At 35.2% G+C, this 21,091-nt stretch overlaps 1 pseudogene; it reads left to right on the forward strand.

Moving 5' to 3' along the window:
• The first annotated feature begins 7,905 nt into the window (after positions 1–7,905).
• LOC150041128 (mitochondrial amidoxime-reducing component 1 pseudogene) overlaps positions 7,906–21,091 on the forward strand; it is a 37,489-nt pseudogene continuing 24,303 nt past the window's right edge.

Consider the following 21,091-nt stretch of genomic DNA (forward strand, 5'->3'; position numbering starts at 1 on the left):
AAAGGAAAGACTTGGAAAAAAAATCATATGAAGTGAAGTAAGCCGTACTCAAAGGAACCCATGCTCCATGCTTTCCTTCATTTGTAATAATTAGTGCACACGAAGGTCTCTCCTAGCAGAGGATTACAATAGCACAAATCCTAGATACATAAGGCCATATTGGATGAGGCTAAATGAAAGATTCTACAGGATATGAACACAAGAGCTTTATATTGTGTGATTGTTGTTCTTAATGTACTAAGTTATTTCTCTTCTCTTTAGTTTCCCTTTGGTTAATCTCATATTGTTACTGTATCTGACTTCGTTACCTGGCATATTGTATATATGTTTATTTGTTTATTTAAATACGAAAGGGAAGGGGGAAACAAAGTGATTGGGAGAGTGTGGGGGAGGGAAATGGGGATAAACATGAGAAGGGGTATCAATGTTTGTGTAGTAATGCAACTATTATCTGGCGAATGTACCTTCAACCCCCCCATACATTACAATAAAACAATAATATAAAAATAAAACTAAAAAAAAAACAAAAAAATTAAAAACAAATGTTCTGGGCTTAGGAGTTTGGCCTAGTGTTAGAGTGCTTGCCTAGCATGCATGATGACCCCGGTTCAAGTCCTGGGTACCACATACACAGAAAAAAATCAGAAGTGGTACTGTGGCTCAAGTGGTAGAGCTCTAGCCTTGAGAAAGCCCAAGGACAGTGCTCAGGCCCTGAGTACAAGCCCCAGGACTGCCAAAACAAACAAACAAACAAATAAATAAGTAAAAAAAGAAACATTCCTTGAACTTCATTAAATGAATTATTTTTCTTTTCTGATCTCTTTGATTACCCATTGGAGATTCAACGATGTGTTGTTCAATCTCCATGAGTTACAGGGTTTTCATTGGTGGAGATGGGTGTTCAGTTCCAATTTGATGCCTTTGTGGTCTGAGAGAGTCAAGGGAATGATTTCAGTGTTTCTGAATCTGTCCAGGTTTGTTTTATGCCCTAAAATGTGGTCTATTTTGGAAAATGATCCATGTGCTACTGAAAAAACTTATGTTGTTTTATTGATGGGTGAAATAATTTGCAGATGTCTGTTAGATCTAGTTGGTCTATACAGTTGTTCAACACTGTTTCTTTGTTGAGTTTTTGCCCGGTTGGTCTGTCCATAGGTGAGAGTGGTGTGTTAAAGTCACCAACAATCACTGTGTTTCAATCTATGTATGGTTTCAGTGAAAGTAAAGTTTGCTTGATGAAGTTCAGAGCTCCGGGATTGGGTGTGTAGATATTTAGGATGGTTATGTCCTCCTGGAGGAAAGATCCCTTTAGCAGTATGTAGTAACCTTCTTTGTCTTTTCTCACTAATTTTAGTTTGAAGTCTATTTTATCTGATATGAGGATGGCAACTCCGGCCTGTTTATGGGGACCATTAGCTTGATAGAGTTTATTCCAACCTCTCATTTTCAAAAGGTGTTTAGTTTTTGGGTAAGATGTGTCTCTTGAAGACAGCAAAACGATGCATCTTGTTTTTTGATCCAACTAGATGATCTATGCCGTTTAATTGGAGAGTTAAGTCCATTGATATTGAGAGTCAGGATTGAGAAATATTTATTAGTTCCTGCCATTTTTAAAAGCTTTCATTAGGGCCTGTGTCTTGATAGTTCTTGTGGTACTTAGATGTTATGAGTTTTAGGTGCCATGTCTTTCTCTGTATTACATTTTTGTTGGTTTTCTATGTGTAGAACATCTTTGAGAATTTTCTGTAATGTTGGTTTTGTTGCTACATAGTGTTGAAGCTTTTCCCTGGAATGAAATGTTTTTATTGTTCCCTCAGTTATGAATGAGAGCTTTTCAGGGTACAGTATTCTTGGTTGGTAGTTATTTGACTTCAGGGCATGACATACATCCTTCCAATCTCTTCTTGCTTGCATGGTCTCTGCTGAGAAATCTGGGTTTATTCTGATTGGTTTGCCTTTATAGGTGATTATTCTCTTCTCCCTGGCTGCTTTTAGGATCCAGTCTTTGGTCTCTATCGATCCAGTTTGGTTTATAATGTGGTGGTGGGAGGTCCTTTTCTGGTCAGGTCTGTTTGGTGTTCTAAAAGCTTTTTGTATCTGGATGGGCCTGCCCTTCTGGATATTTGGGAAGTTCTCTGAGATAATTCCCTGAAGTATATTTCCAATTCCATTGACCTCTTTCTCCAGACCCTCCTCAATACCAATTAGCCTTAAATTAGGCTTCCTAATTGTATCTTGGACCTCCTGTAGCGTTTACTCATATTTCCTAGATTTAATTTGACTCATTTTCTGTTCTTTCTCTAGAACAACTAAATTATCTTCAGCCCCGGAAATTCTCTCTTCTGCATTGTCTAACCTTTTATCAAAGCTATCTACTTTATTCTTCATCTCCCTTGCTTCTAATTGCTCATTTTTGATGCCTTGCATCTCTTGTTTTAGATCATGTATGGATTTCTTTAGCTCCTTGATTTCCATTTGAGTGGTTAGCTCAGCAGCTTTATTCTCTTTGGACATTTGTTGGAGTTCGGTCAAATTTTGTTTGTGGATTTTATGAATTCATCCATTTTTCTTTGAAAAACTTTTATTATGGCCTCCTTTATGGCTTCTCTTTTTTCACATATCACCTTGTTTATGTTTTCCTCTTGTTTAGCTATGGCTTCCTCCCTTATCTCTTTCTTTATGTTTTCACACTTTTCATTAATGATTTTTATCAATTGCATTTGTATAGCACTTGGAAGACTCTCCTCTAGATTTGCCACTGACTGCTCCATTGCCTGTTTATGTTGAGTGGGAGATGCTATTCCTTGATTTGACATTTTTCTTAAGTTTCTTTTTCTGCCCATTTGAAAATGGGGGCAAGATTAATACTAAACGAGATTGTAATTTTTCAGATATAACCAACCTAGACCTTTGTAGTTGGCTGACAATAGATGTTTGCTCTATTAGATTGGTAATATCACTCTCTCTTTATTTTTGTGCACTTACATGCAAATCTAATATAACTACAGATTACCGATTTATGACCAAGACAATAAGCCCCTCAATCCAATTTCTATTGTATTTGAGTCCCTCTGGACTTAGAGTATAGTTGAATACCTAGATACACAGCATTGCTCAACAACCATCAAATGTAGATCCATGCATTATTAGAGTTGAAGGATGAACAGAGGACCAGAGATAGAAAAATAATATGAACGATGACAAGGGAGGTAGGAAAAGAATAATGCAGGAGTGTAAGATTATTATAGTAATGAAGAAAGGGTATCATGTAAGGATAACTGACCCAAGGGGATAGACAGGGAGAATATTTCAGTATAAAATTTTGATGAACTTAGATAAAACTTATGAAAATAAGAAGAGTAATAAAAAGAATATATAGAGAAAAGAGGGAGGTAGATATAGGAGATTTCAATGATACAAATTTTAAAAAGAAAAGAAACAAAACAACAACAAAATAAAAGAAAACAGAACACACACACACACACAAAAACCAAACTAAAGCAAAACTAAACAAACAAAAAAACCCCCATAAAACAAAAAACAAATAGCAAAACAAACAAACAAAAAGGATATTCTTTCATAACGTCTTTTTCTTTTGTGATTTGGCTTTGCAGTTTTTCGGATCAGGTTGCTTGATTGGTAAAACAAAGCTGAAAGATCCGTGGGCAGCTTTGTTTACCCAGTCTGTGGTGGGTGCAGGGGATGGACTTCAGCAGCGCTGGGGCTGGATTTCCGGCTAAGTGATCTCTGGGAAATCCTTTGCCAGTTAGAAAGATGGCGCTGTCAGCAACACCTCTCAGGCTCCAAATGCTTTGGCTGGGTCTTTGCCAAAGGCCAATATGGCACTGCTCTCAGCTGGAGGGGGAGGGGCTCCCTCCCAATGCCGTTCCTGGAGCAAAAGTGGAAACTTCTCCTCGGAGGTACTCACAAATTGCTGGGTTCTCTGGTTCCGTGAAGCTGGCAGGTCCGTTCAAGGCCAGGTGTCGGCTTTGGGCTTGCGCAGGCTCTGTGTGGCTCTGTCTGCAGCTGGCGGGTCTGCGCTGCTGTGGAGCGCTGTCTCTGCTCTGATTCAGAAGAGCTTTTGTCTCCCGGCTGCTCCACGGCTGGTGGGGCTCCACACTGTCTTCTCACACTGGTATTTTCTGCCTTTTTCCTCTGTGGTGCTAAAGCTTACTTAGGATTAATTTTGTTAAAAAACAAAACAAAACAAAAAAAACAAAAAAAAACTGTCTCCTATGCTGTCAGAATTCAAATAATGGCAGGAGCTCAGTACGTCTCACACTGAACCGCCGCCATCTTCCACGGATCTTCTAAATCAATTATTTTTCATCTTTGCAATTGTTTAAGTATCTGAGTATCACTTGTATTTTTGACACTCAATATATTCCTCAAGTTGAAAAATCATTGAGCAATTGCTTAGTTACCTATGAACATGTCATTCATCAAAATAATGTACATTAAAGCACAAGTTTGTGGAAGATCAAGAAGGTCTGCTCCCTTTTAAGGATGTATTAATATTCTATCTTAGCCTTAAAGAGCTTGCATTTTCCATACTAAATATACTTTTAGTATGGTACAATTAAAATATTAAGTACATGATTCCCATGGGAATCCTCTCCATCATCATTCATTCTTCTGATTTACTGGGAACAATAAAATGGTTGCTAATAATTAGCTGTGTTGGAGATTAAATAACTTTATTAGCAACCCAGATCTAAGTACAGTTTCATTATGTGTGTTGAATTGGTACTTAAAATGTTAAACATTTTTATAACTTATTGATAATCATCTATAAATTATTGATAATCATATAGGTACTATTTTGGAGTCTAGAGTGATTTCATGTATAATACTTTCAGTTACTTCAATTATTTTATTGGTAATTTCTCAAAACTCTTATCCTACAGAATGAAAAGTTTATTTTCTCTGAAGTAGAAATGAAGATTAGGGGAAATTACATAATAATTGTGAAAAATAGCTAGAGCTATTCTTCATCTGTGCAGTTTATTTTAAAATAATATCATTGAAGGACTGTAGAATAAATTAACTTTGATTTTTTTAGTTCCTGAAATGGAAACTGAGTCCTAGAGATGGTTGTATGTTATTCAAGAAAATGATACTTGTAAATTTTTCGGGTTCAGTGAACCACATCCCTTACAACTCTCTCTTGCCTACTTCTTTTCCACAAGGATAGATATACACTAATCTAACAACATATGAGAGAAGAAATCACTCTTATTATTATTGTATGTGTGATTGTTCTGGGGTTTAAACTTAGGGCCTGAGAAATGCCCCTGAGCTTTTGTGCTCAAGGCTAATGCTCTATTATTTGAGCCACAGATATACTTCCAAATTTTATGTGGTTAATTTGTGATAAGTGTTTCATGGATTTCCCTACCCTGTCTGACTTTGAACAGTGACCCTTAGATCTCAGCCTTCTGAGTAGCTAGAATTACAGGCATGAGCCACCAAAACCCCAACTTACTATTTATATGATATTCAGTAGCCACTAACACACAGTTCCTTTCAATCCATGTATTTTTGCAAATTCTATGCTGTTTTGAAATCATAGCACTATAATGTATTTCATGGTCAAATATTTTCAATTCTAACTTTTTTTTGCTAAAGATTGATTTGGCTGTTAGAAGTGTTTATATTCAATTTTTGTTTTAAATATTGAAAAGTTTTGTAGTGATTGTATTGAATCTTTAAATGCTTTTGGTATTATGTGTTTTTATAGGTTTTGGTATACAGGACAATTATGTGTGTTTGAATTTATTTTTTAAATTTTATTTTAAAATTTAACTATTGTAAAAGGGATCATTTTATTGATGTTTTTCTTGCATAGCTACTTCTTGCTATAGTGACCCACAAAATATTTTTCATAGTGATATTCATTTCAACTTCACGAATTTAACAAGTTCTAGTTTTCACACAGTACTTACTACAGACCTAGATGTGTAGTATCTCATTTTGCTCTCAGAAAAACTGCAAAAACCATTATTTCCCTACATCATAAACAAGTCAGATGCTAAATATGATGTAGAGTCAGTCATTAAGTAAGTAGGGGAGATAGAATTCATAAATAGGTTATCTTATGTTATAAATTAACCAAGCAACTCATTTTCTTGTTTTAAATTATCTCAAAGCCTGGGCATTATCTATGAGCTTTTTTTGCTCAAGGCTACACTCAGCCACTTGAACCACAGATCTATTTCCAGATTTTTGGTGATTGTTTGATTATGAGTATCATAGTCTTTCTTGCCTATGCTGGCTTGGAATGAGGATCTCAGATCTCAGCCCCCTGAGTAGCTAGTATTAAGGATATGAACAACCAGCATTTCACTTTACAAAAACTACTAGAAGGATATAATCATGGATAAGGAAAGAAAAAATAAAAGCAAATACTATTGTCTTTTGTCTTAATACTTTTCCATGTTTTTGGTATAAAGAATGAAAATTGCTGTCAAATTATCTTTGCAGTAGGACATTGCAGCTAAGAATTATATACAAAGCCTATTCTCTAACTTAGACTTTGTTTGACAGCATCTATCCTTTCTTTTTAATTACAGTAAACAAAGTATAATTTATAAGTTTATTAGTACAGAGACTCATGTTTCTAACTCAAAGTATCCATCCTTTAAACATTATTGTATCCACTGTTAATACTGAAAAAAAATATTGGAAATATCTTTGTGTTATAAGGAAGCAAGAACCTATATTATTATACATGGATTTATTAATAAAGCCATCACTGATAATACTGCCTTGAGAATCTAATATCCTAATATTAATTGCCTTGGTATTGGAATTTAATACATTTTTGTTGCTGCTTTCTTTCTATAATGTCTTTAATCAATGCTTTATAAGAATTTGTACATATTGGCACTATTGTACACATCTAGGACTCTTCTAGCAGAGGACTATCATAGCTTAAAACCTAGATACATGAGGTCATATAAGATGTGTCTAAATGAAAGATCTCCAGGATATGAAAACAAGAGCTTTACATTATGTGATTGTTGTGCTTTTTTTTTTCATCACCAGCACAGGTTTATTAGGAAAAAAAACCCATACAAACAAACAAAAACATCTGGAAGGGGGGACCTCAGACAAAGATTCGAGGTACCTTGCTTACAATCTAATGTACTGAGAGCTGGGCTGAAATAATTCTAGAAATCGCTAGTGGGGGCTGCGTGAAGGCGGAACAAATGATAGTAAACAAGGTCACAGCTTGAGCTGGAGAGATCTGAGCCTTGATATCTGCTCAAGGACCAAACTTGAAGTATATCTTGATTGAATGCTTGCTGCATGAGTTTATCTGGTATGGGAAAGGAAGGACTGAGTGTTAGTGAGTCAAGGTACCATTTGGGGGTTCCAAGATAAGGGCACGTGACCATTTTGATCTATCTATCTATCTATCTATCTATCTATCTATCTATCTATCTATCTGCCTGTCTCTCTGTCTGTATGTCTATAGATAGATCTATGGTCTCTTCCTCTATGTATACACACACACACACACACACACACACACACACACACACACACACACACACACATGATCTCTATATATAAATTATAAGTATATATAATAGCTGGGTAAAATGAAACACTAACACACATTGCATAGTTATTTCTATGTGGGGGTCTCTACTGGTCTCTGGTGCTCTCCTGTTCCTGAGAATATCTATTTATTTCCTATGGCAAGTGGGGAAAGAGTGTAACCCAGATACCCATAGTTCTGAAATTACCAAGGTTGAAAATGTGATAAGAGTAACACGGTCCCCGAGTTTTATAAGAAACTAAGGCATGTTTTTGGAAAGCATGCAGGAAGCTGCCCCTGAAGATGTTCACTTCCTCATGGGGTCCCGCCAAATCTATGCCTGACATTGTGCCCCGAGCATGGCGTTGCATTGTTTCCACAGATCTTGGCCAAAGCACCCCCTCGCCCTCCCCCATGAAGAACAGGCTGAAGAGTGGCACAAACACAGTAAAGAGCTAGCTGCGGATCTTTTGCCCTGCAGTGGACAGGCAGATTTGGGACTCCTATCCCTGGGCATTAGCCTCCTGAAATGCTGCCCACAGAAGGTGGAGCTAGGGGCAGGAGCTGGGACCTGCCTCTGAGTGGCCCAGCACTCTCAGGTGAGTGGTCCTCCATCTGGAGGGGCTGGAGAGAGGAGAGAGTCAGCAAGGGTGACTGGGGCCTAGTGGAGACAAACTAAGTACCCAAGACCTTAGGTAGTAATTGTCCTGGAACTGCCAAGGTCAAGGAGGTCAGAGGGGATGCCAAGGCTGCGTGCATCCAGGCTCTAGCCGACTGGCATCCAGCCACTTCTTATTAAGAAATTTACAGAATTTAGAACAGGGTCTCATCATATCAAAAATGACTTTGCAATATCTTTGCTTTTCTTTTTCTTTCTTTCTTTCTTTTCCTTTGCAGGTCCTGGAGCTTGAACTCAGCTCTCCTGTACAAAGTGAGCCCTGCCACTTTCAGTCATTGTTGTTCTTAATATACTACATTATTTCTCTTCTCTTATGTTGCCATTTGGTTAATCTCATATTGTTACAGTATCTGACTTTGTTACCTGGTATATTGCATATATATATATATATATACATATATATATGTTTATTTGAAATAGGAAAGGGAATGGGGGAAAACAAGATGATTGGGAATGTGTGGGGGGAGGGAAATGGGGACAAATACATGAGGGATGTAAAAAAATGTGCAAAGTAATATACCCTGTATCTGGCAAATATAACTGTGACCACTGTATACTATACAAAAATTGTAAAAAATCAAGAAAGGAAAGTATTGGCACTATTGGTTCAAGACTGTAATCCTAGTTAAACTAGAAATTGAGATTCAGAGGTTATAACCCAATCCAGGAAGTAAAGTCAACAAATCTCCTATCTCAAGTAGTAGATTTTCAGGTGGAAGTAAGTGTGAGGTCTTGAGTTCAATGTCAAGTTCCAGTAAATTTTTAAAAATAAAATTAGCAAGAATAGGATGCACCATGAGAAGCTTCTTGGAACTAGAATGGGCTAGATATTTCATGACCAGGAATAATAATTTAATTTGGTTATTTTCAGGCTGTATTATGAACCTACTATAGACTTTCTGTATTTGCATGAATTTATTGCATCTTTCTTACTTATTGAATTTATTAATTGCTATCTGGTATCAGGTATATTATCAATTATCATGTATAATTGTGTGGAAATTAGATTGAAACACATGTGTTCAATCTCTTCTTTCTTTGTTTCTGTCAGGAATCCTCTGAGCTGTGTGAAAAAGAGCTGAGATGCAAGTGCTAACCTATCTGAGACTGATTGATGGAATCAAATCTAAATGGAAGTATTAAGGCTTTAGTCACTTAGTATAATAGGATACACAGGAGTGTAATATCCAAAGAAACACAAATTCTCTGTTCAATTTTTGTTTATGCAATGGATCAGGAATATCTGCACAGAATTGTGTATGGTGACACTCTTGAAGGAACTATGAACAAAAAGCACTGTGAGAGTTGTATAATCATTGTTCTGCAGGGATGGAGAATTAGTGCTGAAGGCAAGAAGAGGACATGGAATAGATGGAAGCAGAGTGAAATAAGGCTTCTTCACTGTTTCTCCTTACTTTTCAGAGGACGTTGGGCTCAGCCTCACAGAGACTTAGGGGCAAGGGAGGTAAATCTAAAAATGCAGCATATATGTGCAAAGGATACTCTGCTGCAGCTTCTTTCGGAGCCTGTCATGCAATAGCTCTACATTGAGCCTTGTGTAGGGAAGGCAGGCATTTCCCACAAGGCCTATCATGTAAAATTTCTACAAATAACTGTGGTCAGGAAAAAAATGCAAGAACATTTTAAGTAAGAGAAAGGCTCCTTAGATTGTGCATCTGTTATTTTGGTTCATTGTGTATCATTGGCAAGTTTGTACAATTGTTTATAAAATGTTGAATAAATTAAGGATGACTTCTCTTGCTTAATTCCATGGGTTTAAGTCTAATTTATTTGTCATTATCTAAGGCTTGAAATAAACCCATGGAAAAGTTCCCAACTGGCTGGGAAAATAAGAGCATTGTACATTGTCATTTATTATAAGATTCTTCTGGAAAGAATGGCTTATATTAAAATATAAATGATTATCTTACTTCTCTTCCAGAAGTGACACTGTGGTCTGCATTACTCTCCATCTTCTATGGAAAGGTGACATATAGATCATAGTACACAATTAGAAGTGCAGTTGATTTGGATGCTACATATATTTAAGTGTCAAGGTGATATATCTGTTTACCATTATAGACCATTATGTGCCAAATAGTTGGTCAAAATAATAGTTGGTCAAATAAAATAGGTGGTATTTTCTATCTAAAACTATATGTTCTCTATAAGTATAATAGAGTAAATAAAATATTTAAATAGAATATTTTATATTCACAGTAACCCCAAGGACTGCATAAGATAAAAATTACACATGAACAGTGTATTGATTATGTGGGTAGACTGAAGAGTATATTTGTTCTGCTATTATCTAATAAATCTGCACAAGTTTCTCAATCTAATTCTCATCCTTCTTTTATGGATTGTTCCTCTTACCAAATCTTTAACATTCATTAATTTTAGAAATAGACCCTTGAGAATTAATTTCCTCACTGAAGCATGCTCCTTTTTACTCATCTACTCCCATATCTCCAACTGACTCTGAAAATCATAGTCTTTATCCTTGTAACTAATGTGCAGACATTTTGAATTCAAAACAGCCTCTGAGCATATTGAGTTGATTGTTCACATATTGCAAATGCTACATTTTAAATTCAATTTTGTTATTTTTTTTCCAAGTCCACACAAACCTAATTCTGCATTTTATATTATTGTATGAAGGATTAGCTACACCTTATTAAGCAGAACAAGAACATAGCAGAAATATTTACATTATATTCTCCTTAAACATAATCAATCATTGACTCCGTTAACTTTCCATTTTACTTCTTATAGATTTTTCAGGTATATCCTATTCCCCATGTTTTCAAACAGTCCCTAAGCCTTCTATACGGCTTGTTTAAATCAATGAAGTAAGCATTTTATAGTTATACTTCTGCAACTGAATTCAATATGGTCAACTTAAAATATATTTCTATTTGGTTATTTGAAATTTGATAGGGAAGGGGGGAAAACCAAGACCGGGGGTGGGTGGTGGGTGGGGGGGAGGGTGATGGGTACCAAGACATGTGAAAGGGTATCAATGTATGTGAATTTATGCACCTTCTATCTGGCAAATATCATGTAACCCTTTTATTAATTACAATAAAAAATTATAAAAAAATAAAATAAAATATATTTCTACCCATATGGTTTTTTGGGTTTGATTTCTTCAGAAACAGAACTGGAGAGTAAGACTTTCATGTAAGTACTTTGTGAACACAATCACTTGAGACTGGGTAAGAGAAAACAACTGTTATTTGTTCTCTATCAAGTCAGATATTAGTATGGGCAATCTGTTAAAATTTGTCCACAATGTAGATCGGTGGAAGATGGTGGCAGTTTTCAGTGTTAGTCTTTCTGAGCTCTCATCAAGATACCAGTTCTAGCACCATAGGGAAAAGTTCATACCCAAAGATCCAGCCTATGTAAGCTTTAGCACCACAGAGATCTCAGCCAGTGAGGAAAAAGGCAGAAAACTGACAAAGTCCAAAGTACTAGCATTTCATTTATAAGGCCCTGCATGGTGTGTTACTCATTTCCTATCCACATGAGCTAAAATTTCTAACTATAAAGTATAAGCTGCTGTATACACATATAAATATAAATTTGTGGATAATTATTATGTTATGCATGTACACATTACTGTATTTTTATTGATTTAGTTAGTTTTTTCTTAATGAGGCTTGAACTCTGGGCCTAGGTGCTGTCCCTGAACTGTTTTTGCTCAAAACAAGTACTTCTGCCACAGTGTCACTTACTATTTCTAAGTAGTTTTTTGGAGACAAGGGTGTCATGGACTTTTCTACATGGGCTGACTTCAACCAGAAATCCTTGTATCTCAGCCTCTTGAATAGCTAGGATTGTAGCCATGAGTCACTGCCTCTTGGATTGTACTTTTATTTTTAAATTTTTATTTTTATCTTTAAGTGGTTATACAATGGCATTGCCATTCAATAAAGTAGTATATGAGTACAATGCATCTTGATTAATAATGTCACTTCTTTTATCATTCTCTCTCATCCCTCTCTATCCCTTCTCACAATATTCTTAATTTTACATGAAATGCATTGAATTTTGTGAGTATCTCCCACTTCATCTTTTTATTTCTGTACACATATCCTGCAGTTAGAACTTTCTTTTGTTTTTATTTAATTTAAGTAAAAAGTTCTGTTTGAAAAGGAAACAAATTTTGTCTTACAAACTATCATATACCTGTGAGGGTTTTTGTCTGCATAAATTCATTTTAAGGTCCCATTAATAGGTAAACATTTCTGACCATAGTGGCCATCCCATCAGCCCCCCCAGTGTCCTGGGATCTTCCTCAGGTGGACTGCAGTCACCAGGGGTTCGGCAACAGGTACGGCTGAAAGATGGAGGAGGAAGTAGCAGTGATAGCCAAATTTAATCACGTGGCACAAGAACAAGAGCTTGGGATCAAGAAGAATGAGAGGTGATTGCTTCTGGATGATTCTAAGTCCTGGTGGAGAGTTCAAAATTCAGTGAATAAAAGCGGTTTTGTCCCTTCCATGTGGAAAGAAAGAACAGTGCATGGAAAACATCTATTGTGAAAAACTTGAACGATACCTTGGGCATTGGAAAAGTGAAAAGAAAGCCCCTTGTTCCGTAAAACCGCCTCTCCTGCCGATGGTAGCTTTGTGGACCCAGGGGAACATCTACATGACCTCAACGTGCCTTCCTTATCCAATTTCAAATAACCAAATATGCATGTATAAAATATATCAGATAACAAGGTGAAATACTATAACAATATGAGATAACCAAGAGACAGCAAAAGAGATGAGAGATAACATAGTACATTAAGGACAGCAATCACTCACAATGTGGATAAGTATTTTTTATTAAAACCCAACCCATTCATCCCCAACAATATCTGTAATACATTTGCATAGAAAAAGTCCTTTTCTTAAGTCTTCTATTTTACTGTTTTCTTCTTACATTTTTTGTCTTTGCTTTTAATATTAAGGTTTTGCATTCTGGGGGAAAATCAAATTATACAGCTTAGAAGTTTTTATAAGGAAAAAGTTCTTTATTACCTTTCCTTTGTATCCTTGTGAAGATGCCTTGTTAGTTTTGTCAAGGATTCTTCATACAAATTTCTTTCTTTCTTCTTTTTTTCTTTTTGGCTGCTATTGCAGGTCGTGAGACTTGAACTCTGGGCCTGGGTACTGTCCCTGAGCTCTACAGCTCAAAAAAAAAAAAAAAAACTACCACTTAAACCACAGCAAAACTTCCGGTTCTCTGGTTGTTAATTGGAGATAAGAGTCTCAAAGACTTAGGGCCCGTGCTAGCTTTAAACCGCGATCCTCAGATCTCAGCTTCCTGAGTAGCTAAGATTACAGGCGTGAGACACCAGGCCCGGCTTAAAATAAATTTTGTGAAGTGTTAAGTTCTTGTGACTAAATAGCAATAATAAATGGAAAATCAGAAACTCCTGTATTTATCACAAGTGTAAATATGTCATATGTGCCATTATTAAAAATGATTCATTGTCCTCAGTGTACTGAAAAACAAGTTTGATATAGGGTAGAAAATAACTTGTATAATATTAGGTTACAACTGCTTAAACAAAAATCACTAAAGTCGTAAGAATTCTGAATGGTTTTTCTCATCTCCTTCTTGAAGGGAATAAAGCAGTCTCTGAGTTTAGCTTTTAAAGGTGAAAACAAATACTCAAGCATTTCTGTAAATTTTCCACATAAGTGATTACAATTGACCATTACAATTACAAGTGAATACCATTATTATAATTCTCATATTACAGATCAGGAAAAAGATTAAGTAACTAGAAAAAAATGTTATATCTTTGTAAACAATTATTTCTATAATTTCAATATTCTTTTCTCATTTTCAGAGTCCATATTCTTTTAAAATCTATATTGCTTATAATATGTGTTGAAAAGTGACAAAAACCAGAGATACCATAAGCAAAAAAATAGCTATTATTTAGCTGGGATTTTGGCCTAGTGGTAGAGTGCTTGCCTACCATGCACGAAGACCTGGGATTGATTCCTCAGTACCACATACACAGAAAAAAGCCAGAAGTGGTGCTGTGGCTAAAGTGGTAGAACTCTAGCCTTGAGAAAACCTAAGACAGTGCTCTGCCCCTGAGCCTAAATGAAGGACTGACAAAACAAAATTAGCTATTATTTAAAATTTCTTTTTAAGTCATTATAATGTGGATTTAAGAGGAAATCAAGTATGATTTAATATCTAAAGTAAATTGAAGTATGTATTCGATGATCACCCATTAATGAACATGAAAAAAACACTGATACATATTACTTTAAATTTTTTGTTTTAATTTTCGACTTCCTTTTTGAGGCACATTTTTCCACATTTTTACTAACTTCAATTTTACTAGTATACAACTGTATATTATAAACTCGTTTTGACATGTCCATATATGCATATATTATAAGGATCACATTTACTCCCTCAATCACTCTCCCTTGATGCCTTCTTTATTTTTTGAAAGTGAAAGTTTATTTTTAAATTTGAGAACACATCAGTATCACAAGTCATTACTAACCAATATTAGTCTTTCTAACCTGATAGATTTACCTATATTGATAAAAACTATCAGAATTGAAAACATCATTTTAACATTAAGTTATGTCATTGGGAATAGCATGGAAAATCACATCATTTTTATTTGTATGCTTTATCTAAGTAGAAGAAAGTGCCAAATAGTAGTTCCAAGGAAACATTTCCTTATCTACGAAGTCACATTACACAGCCTTAAAATTCTAATCTGAAGATTTATCATAAAGTAATTTATTTATTCTAATCATTCTTTTCTTACTTTAAACAAAAACCTAACCACCTTAAAATAATTACCTATGCCTAATACCTAATTACCTATGCCATTTGGTTACTGATGCCATTTGGCTACATCTATAAGAAACCCATTATAAGAAACAGAAAAAACACTGGGTATGGTGGCTCACACTTGTAATATTAGTTAATCAGGAGGCTAAGATCTGAGAATCATGGTTCTAAGCCAGCCTGGGCACTAAAGGCCATAATACTCTTATCTCCAATTAACCACTAGATAACCAGATGTGTCACTGTGGCTCAAGGGGTAGGGTGGTAGCCTTGAGCTGAAGAGCTCAGTGAGAGTGCCCAGGCCCAGGATCCAAGCCCCATGACTGACCAAAAAAGAGATAGAGAGATAAACAAGCTGAAATTGATTTGATGTCTTCTTTATTAGAGAGCAAAATGCAATATAAAGTGCTGGTGTTCAACTGAACATAGACAATCTAAACTGTGATATAGCTCAAAACACCTGTTAATATAGAAGTAAAAGCCTTAGGAGGAGTACTTCTTTAACAATCACAAAGTTTAAGAGCCTCAGAGTTATTTGGTACTTATTACTTAATCTTTACTGAAATTAGAATCATGGTTAAAGATACCATACCATGCAGTCCAAAAAGCTACACAGGAAATGACTATCAAAGTTGTAGAAATTAACATGTATCAGGGGCTTAAAATATGTAAAATTATTAGGCAAGCAAAATATGACTTATTAGCCATATTTAACTTCAAAAATACTTAACATTTCTGAGTATTTTAAATTTTTGTAGTATTTGAGTTGAGGTTAATGCCTATTTCCCTCCTTCCAGCCCCTCCCCTCATCTTGTTTTCCGCCCTTCCCTATCCAATTTCAAATAAAACAATAATCATATGTACAATATACCAGATAACAAGAAAAGATAATGTAACAATATGAGAGTAACCAAGGGAGAGCAAAAGAGATGAGTAATAATATAGTACATTAAGAACAACATTCACTCATTACATAGGTTTTGTTTCCATATCCTGGAGGTCCTTTCATTTAGCCTCATTCTATATGGCCTTATGTACCTAGGGTTTGAGCTATTGTAATCATTTGCAAAGAGAGTTCAAGGTTTGTACTAATTATTACAAATGAGGGAAACCAGTGAGCCTACGTTCCTTTGAGTCTGGCTTACTTCACTTTTTCCAAGTCTTTCCATTTCCTTACAAATGGTGTGATGGTGTTCTTTCTGATGGCAGAATAGAAGTCCATTCTGAGTAAATAACAGATCTTGCTGATCCAATCATCTACTGAGGGTCATCTGGGTTGGTTCCGTATCTTTGCTAGGGTAAATAGTGCTGCAATGAACATTGTTGTGCTAGTGGCTTTAGTATGTCCTTGTTTCTGGATGACTGGGTAAATGCCAAAGAAATGCAACTCAAAACAACTCTGAGATTCCACCTCACTCGAGTTAGAATGGCTATTATCAAGAAATCTAATAACAACAGATTCTGGTGGGGATGTGGCTAGGAGGGATTACTACTACACTGTTGGTAGGAGTGTAAACTCATTCAACCACTATTGAAAGCAGTATTGCAGTTCCTCAAAAGACTAAACATAGAGATCCCCTAAGACCCAGAAAATCCGTCAATGTAATTTAATATGAAATAAAGTGCATTTGTTCTCTATATAATACTGGTAGTGTTAGTCTATGATATCTTCTTTAACGGAGAAGTAGTCAGTAAGCATAAATTGATTGATGTGTGCATGTGCACTCATGAGTTTTGTTTTGGCCAGTCCAGGCCTGAGAGTTATACCTGAGCTTCTTGCTCAGAGTTAAAACTCTGCCATTTACTTCACAGCTCTACTTCTGCTTTTTTGGTAGTTAATTGTACATAAGGTGTCATGTAGATAAGGTGTCAAACCATGACCCTCAGATCCAGCCTCTGGGCTAGTTAGAATTGCAGGTTTTAATTTTTATCTCTAATGGGGATTTTTGTGCTCATTTGTGTTCTTTTTTATTTGCTTTGTAAAGTGATGTTACAATTATGTACGTCAGTTAATAAATACATTTCTTTTTTGAACAATGTCAGCCCTTTTCTCATTTTCTCCCAGTTTTAGTGAACTATTATTACGCTAAAGTAAATTAGATAAATAAAATAGTTCAAATAACTATAGCACCAAAAACTTTCATTATAATAAAGAAAAGATAACTCTCTAGAAACAGATTTAACAAACAAGCACTTTTTTTTCTTCACAAATAGGCCTTTATTTGTCACTACTAAAACTAAATTTTATGGTTATTTGAAATTGGATAGGGAATGGCGAAAACAAGATGAGGGGTGGGGGCGGGAGGGAGGGAAATGGGGACCAAGACATGTGAAAGGGTATCAGTGTATGGGAATTAATGCACCATCTATCTGGCAAATATCATGTAACCCTTCTATTAATTACAATAAAAATTATATGAAAAAAATAAAACTAAATTTTTAAACAGATTCTTGGACTGATGGATCTATACCATCCACTCGCTTGACTTTAGCACCAGTCGTCCTTCGTATCGTTTCCAAAACTACCACTTTCATTATGAAGCTCCATGAGTTTTACCAATTTAATCTTGGCTTCCTGAAGCATTTTCACTTTTCCAACAAAAACATCATGAAATAGGCAAGCCTTTGCTATGTCTTCTGCAATGCTGTCTGGAATCAATTTGCTTTTTGCCAGTCCTGACGCTTGAACTCAGGGATAGAGCGCTGCCTTTGAGCTTTCTCAAGGCTAGAGCTCTACCACTTGAGCCACATGACCATTTCTGGCTTTTTCTATGTATGTGGTACAGAGGAATCGAACCTGGGTCTTCATGTCTGCTAGGCAAGCATTCTTCCACTAGACCAAACTCCCGACATGGAATCAGTTTATTAACTATTTCTTTCAAGTCATTTGTTTGCACTTCTCAGGTCATGATTTCCATCATCTTCTTCCAGATCTGAAATAGCTGCTGATGCTGGGCATATGTGGTCTTTGGATCTGATTGTTCTGATTTTTACTAAAACCAACACAGAACAGACGACACACATATCTGTAGTCTTGACGTCAACATGAGCTACCATCCTGGTCTGCCACTTTTTGCCATGGAAGTTGGTCAGGGAGTTCTTGCCCGTAACATCCTCAGAAATTAGCTTGAATTTTCTACATGCGACTTGGTTATTCTGCAGATCAGTGAGACTCTCTTTAAAATCCCAACCCTTGAGATCATCAGATGAGATTTTCCTTCCTTGAGTCCTTGTGACTACTTTTTTCCCCAATATTTCTTATATTGAACATGGCCAGGGCTTTCACATCATACCATTCTTTTTTAAAAAATGGGTCAACCACTTTCTTCTTGGCTCCCCTTTTGCCACCTTTTATAAGGAGCTTGTTATTGCCTACCACTATGGTGCTGGCTAGAAAGCCAAAATGGTAAACAAATATTTTCTATAGACCAGAGGATCTTCCATATCATTTTGTTGTAATTGAAGAACAATTTATCCTAATGGGAATTATGATTAAATCATATACTTACAGATCTAATAAATATTGAAGTACATATATTTTTCATAAATGCAAACATTCTATTAACAAATACATTTAAGATTATGTGTTCAGATTGTTCCTTACTTAAAATAGTTAATTATAATGGTTCTTCTGACTTCAATCATTAAGGGAAAATATTTTAAACCATCAGGTAAAAGGCATTCTAAACATTTTATTGGCTGTTTAGTTTCTTTATTTTATTATTTAGGGCACCAAATGCCTTGTCACCACATGTTCATTATGTGCACAAAAACATAAAATTCCTACACAGCAGGACCATACTGAATGCTGCATGTCATTAAGTTACCTTAATGAAAGTAGCCAAGAAATCCTACTTCTAAAATTATTCAATATGTTTAAATACATCCCATTTCCTCTTTTGGAATGTATATAAACAATAAGAATACATGGCACCTGGCACTGATGGTGTATGCCTGTAATCCTAGCTGCTCAGGAGGCTGAGATATGAGGATTTGAAGCCATCTCTAGACAGGATATTCATTAAGACTCTTATCTCGAATTAACCACAAAAAATGTGAGAAATGAGACTTTGGGTAAAGTGGTAGAGTGTTAGCCTTGATTTAAAAAGGTAAGGGACAACACCCAGTCCCTGAGTTCAGAGTCCAGGTCTGGCAGACACATACAAATTTACATGGCTTAGTAAGTAAAGGATGATAATTGAAGAAGTCAGTGTAGGCTCATTTTTGGTTTATTATAAATACAAGTGATGAAATATATCAATATTTTTAGAGATACTTTGCATGGCCCTTCTCTATCAATTTAGAAAGCCTAGAATAAATAATGTACCATGAACATATGCAACCTTAGTGCCATGATCCTAACTTTTGTTAACATGGCTCAATAAGAAGATAGAGTGATTCTTAAACATAGCTGTTTTTAGGATTCTTGAAGAAAATATACAAGATTACCCTAGAACATCTCCAAATGTCAAAACCTAAGAAAGCGCTAAAGAATATTAGGATTAGGTACATATTAAAGGAATGTGAAAACTAAGCAGATAAACAGCTCAATTGAACCTGAAAAAATTTCAGAAGCAAAATAAGTAATGTTGAGTTTTAAGAAAAGTGTGAAATAAATATTCCATGAGTTTATATTGATATAAAGTATATTGATAGAAAGTAAGCACTACAAAATTAAAAGGGACATTCTCCATGCCTAAATAGCTCTCTAGATGATCACTCAAGGAAATATTGCCATGGAGCATTTAAACTAGGACTCTGACTTTAGGATTTAAGAAGAAATCATTTCTTTTTATTTAGAACAAATCATTTCTTTATTCTCTAATTACATTCATTACAGAAAAATTTTGAAGATACTCTAATTCATTTCTAAAAGGTTTCAAACAGTAGGAGACAGTTCCAAAGCAGAGGCAACAGATGCCAGATAATATCCCAATGCAGTTCCAATAAAATAAATTATTTCTAACATGTCCTTTTTCAACTGTATTTCAGGAACCCTGCACTGGTGGTTGGCATGGAAATAGTGACAGTTTTCTTGTAGACTATAGAGAAACTCAGCATGTTTAACAATATGGAAGAACACAATATAACCTCAAACTGCTAGCCTCACCACATGAACACTATTTAATACATGGTCTATATTTGTATAACTATCACATTAAAGATTAAAAGCCCAACAATACAGTAGTGTTTCATTTATTTCATTGATTCATCTGTCAAACAATTTGAGCATTGAGTTATTCTAATACAGGTGCATTTTATTAAGACAAATAGCAGGTAGTGAGTTAAGCATCATGTAGAAGAGAGGGTTAAGTAAATCCCAAGTGGATTTTGAAGTATTTATACTAGGAATTTCTAAAACATTGTTCATTATTAATTAGTCATATTTCAATAAATAAAATTGAATAGATTATATTAAAAATCAACCTAACCTAGACTTCGGTCTAACATTCTACCAACTGAGCTATTTTAACAGAGTAGAATTTCAATTTTTTTTAATTTATTGATAGTTTAACATTATGAGCAGTTTTTTGTGTAGAAATTAATTAAAATTTGAAAAGATAGTGGTGAAGAATTCTTTATTAGAACTTATTGGAGGCTTCTTTGTCTTTACCAGCATCTCCCTATTTTCTGAATTATCCTTCAATTAAGGAATTTTAAGAAATTTTAGAAAAATTACTGATTTAATATATTACACTTCAAGTTATTTCTTTTTGGCATTCATTTATTGATATGGTAATGCCAATGGAATTTATACTTTATCTAATATGATTCATTGACTTAAAAATATCACCTGCTATTTTATTACTTTTCCATTTTGATGTATTAATATTTAATCAATATCTTAGTCTTTAGGTCTTATCATAGTTATGGTTATAAAGACCATGCCCTTGTGAGTATGAAATTCTCCTTGTCTATACATATCCTGTTTTGCTTCAGAGAAATCTGAAACCATCTGACTTTGACTCTTTTGTAGCAAAATAATTAGTTCTTTTCACTGCCTGTGTTCTTGTACAGTTTTTAAATTTTATCTTTCA

This window comes from Megascapheus bottae, chromosome X (genome assembly GCF_031878675.1).
Source record: "Megascapheus bottae isolate mThoBot1 chromosome X, mThoBot2.hap1, whole genome shotgun sequence".
Taxonomy (NCBI): domain Eukaryota; kingdom Metazoa; phylum Chordata; class Mammalia; order Rodentia; family Geomyidae; genus Megascapheus; species Megascapheus bottae.